This window comes from Capra hircus, chromosome 28 (genome assembly GCF_001704415.2).
Source record: "Capra hircus breed San Clemente chromosome 28, ASM170441v1, whole genome shotgun sequence".
NCBI lineage: Eukaryota > Metazoa > Chordata > Mammalia > Artiodactyla > Bovidae > Capra > Capra hircus.
In genome coordinates, this window is record NC_030835.1 from 39,708,068 (window position 1) to 39,711,619 (window position 3,552).

A 3,552-nucleotide genomic window follows, 5' to 3' on the forward strand; every position below is an offset into this window, starting at 1 on the left:
TAATATTTGGAAAAAATACACACATCAGTTCAGTTCAGTTGCTCAGTCATGTCCGACTCTTTGTGACCCAATGAATCGGAGCACACCAGGCCTCCCCGTCCATCACCAACTCCCGGAGTTCACTCAGACTCACGTCCATCGAGTCCATGATGCCATCCAGCCATCTCATCCTCTGTCGTCCCCTTCTCCTCCTGCCCCCAATCCCTCCCAGCATCAGAGTCTTTTCCAATGAGTCAACTCTTCGCATGAGGTGGCCAAAGTACTGGAGTTTCAGCTTTAGCATCATTCCTTCCATAGAACACCCAGGACCGATCTCCTTCAGAATGGACTGGTTGGATCTCCTTGCAGTCCAAGGGACTCTCAAGAGTCTTCTCCAACACCACAGTTCAAAAGCATCAATTCTTCAGCACTCAGCTTTCTTCACAGTACAACTCTCACATCCATGCATGACCACTGGAAAAACCATAGCCTTGACTAGACGGACCTTTGTTGGCAAAGTAATACACACATACATAGTCATATAATAGTATATTTATAAAATACATTTATATATTCTACTCTTTTTTCTTTTTTTAAATTTTTGGCTGTGTTGAGTCTCCATTGCTGTATGTGGGCTTTTTCCAGTTATGGTACACAGGCTTCTCATTGCATGGGCGTCTCTTTCCACGGAGCACAATCTCTAGGCGTGCAGGCTCAGTAGTGGTGGCACACGGGCTTAGTTGCCCTGTGCATGTGGAATCTTCTTGGATCAGGACAAATCCAGGTCCCCTGCACTGGCAGGCAGATTTCTTGACCACTGGACTGCCAGGAAAGCCTTATATTCTACTCTTTCAACTAGCGAGAGAACCAGGGATTCTGTGATCATAAGAATATAATGAACCACATAACCGAAGTTTCTTTATGGCTCACCCACAACCATATTCTCACCAGCAAAAACTGATTTTACTTCACGATTTTGTAGCTGACAAGAAATATAATAACTTTAAGATGAAGCTATTGATACTGAAATTAAAAAACAAGTGAAGCAGCATTACATTTTATATTTATTTTTTCTCACTTGAAAGGCTAAAACCTAGGACTTCTTCATATGTCTGAACTTCCTAGATTTCAGTATTTTGAGAAAATAGTTTCCAAATGATGAAAAAAAATTTGCCCCTGTGGTTTCAGTTAAGCCTGGGCTTAAGGAAATATACTATTTTTTTGTGCTTTTGTTAAATTCAGTGAACTAATTTAATTCTACTTCTTCCTACACTTTTAAACTTGAATTGAAAATCTTGCTTGCCCAGACTTGCTTGTGTACCCTTATCCACACGGCAAGAGGCCCTGGTACAACAGACAACTTAGAAACATAAAGTTGACCTACACCAAACACTCAATAAACTGTATATAGATTAAAGGTGAAGCCATAAAAGTATTAGTATTTGACTATGCAAGAATTTTGCAGTTTTTAAAAAAATGTTCTGACAAGTCCTTTGGGAAAATGAGCAAAATACTAAACAATTCCCCAGAGAAGCAATAATAAGTGATATTTTATGAAATATGAAAATGTTCAATCTCATGGTAATTAAAGAAACAAAAATTAAAACAAGATTCTATATTTGCCGATATAAATAGCCAATTTTAAGAAGCTCTAACTTATCCAAAGTTGGTCAAGAAAGGGAGTAAAAGCTATCTCACATATCTCCGGCAAAATTATCTGTGTTATATTGTTAATATCCCTTGATGAAACCTTAGAAATACCTAACACAATTTTATGTGTATACCTTTGATTCAGCTACTTGGTCTTTAAAACTTTATTTTAATCAGGACATCGTAAATGCACACAAAAATTTATCTACATGTATGTTCATACCAATATATTGAATAAAATTAGCTACTGTTGATTCTTGGAGAAGGAAGTAGCAACCCACTTCAGTATTCTTGCCTGGAGAATTCCATGGACAGAGGAGCCTGGTGGGCTACAGTCCATGGGGTCACGAAGAGCTGGACATGACTAAGTGACCAAAGAAATAAACCAAGCATTCATTCAGAACTTACCATGTGCCCGAGTGTTATGCTAAGACTTTTATATACATCATCTCATTTGAGCCTTGTAAAAACTTCGTGAGGTGCTCTGTATAACTTGCATTTGACAAGAGAACACTTAGTTTTCAAGGTTAAGTGAGTTAGCCAAGAATGCACCGGTAGTGAGTATGCAAATTCAAGCCATGAATCTCAAGAGCCTGACATAACAACAAAGAACAACTGAAACAGGGACTTTGCTAAAGGAATTATGGCATATCTGACAAGGGAAGACTAGGAAGCACTGACAAATGATAATGCAAGAAAGCAACTGGGAACATTGGAAAAACATTCCCAGTGTATTATAAATGTGTCACAATGTGAAAAAGGGTGATTCAAAATGATAGACACTCTGTAACCTTGTTGCTGTGCTCATTCACGCTCCACTCTCTGGAGCCCCATGGACTGCAGCCTACCAGGCTCCTCGGTGATGGAATTTTCCAGGCAAGAATACTGGAGTGGGCTGCCACTCCCTTCTCCAGAGGATCCTCCCTTCGCAGGGATGGAACCCACATCTCTTGTGTCTCCTGCATTGGCAGATGGATTCTTTACCACTAGCACCCCCTGGGAAGTGTTGCTAAAATATGCAATAAAATGCTATGTTCTGGCTCCAGATGTGGGTTTATAGGCAATGTTACTATTTTCTGTATTGCTGCTGCTGCTAAGTCACATCAGTCATGTCTGACTCTGTGCGACCCCATAGACGGCAGCCCACCAGGCTCCCCCGTCCCTGGGATTCTCCAGGCAAGAATACTGGAGTGGGTAGCCATTTCCTTCTCCAGTGCATGAAAGTGAAAGGTGAAAGTGAAGTCGCTCAGTCATGTCCGACTCTTCGCAACCCCATGGACTGCAGCCTACCAGGCTCCTCCGTCCATAGGATTTTCCAGGCAAGAGTGCTGGAGCAGAGTGCCATTGCCTTCTCCAATTTTTTGTACAGTTTTCTTTATTTCACGTTTGCTACAATTATACTTTGGCTTTTCCAGGCTCCTGCCTCCAAGGGATTCTCCAGGCAAAAGTACTGGAGTGGGTTGCCATTTCCTTCTCCAGAAGATCTTCCCAACCCAGGGATCGAACCTGGGTCTCCTGCATTCCAGGCAGATGCTTTAACCTCTGAGCCACCAGGGAAGCCCTTTTATAATTAGATACAGTGCTACTAAAAATAAGATGAATGAATTTGTAAGTAAAGTACAAAGAGCATTTATTCCCATGGGCTTTCTCCTGGGATACCTCCTACAGGGGCACATACTAATACAAAATGTGGAATGCTGAAGTTCAAAATCTTCATACCCAGACTTTTCTTCATATTTGACTTGTGCCTTTTTAAAGGGATATACAAATCTTTCTTGGCTTCTTAAAAATGTGTATAATTTTTTTGTTATTTGAGAAGAAATAGATACACATCCTAAAAGTGAAATTTTGACAGAAGGGGGAAAAATCAGGTTAGAAAGTGTTCCTTCAATCTCACCACTGATCCATCTGTTTTCACTTCTC

At 40.7% G+C, this 3,552-nt stretch overlaps 1 non-coding gene across 1 annotated transcript; it reads right to left on the minus strand.

Moving 5' to 3' along the window:
• On the minus strand, window positions 3,115–3,186 carry TRNAS-GGA. The gene has a single exon. It is a non-coding gene; the product is annotated as a tRNA-Ser (tRNA).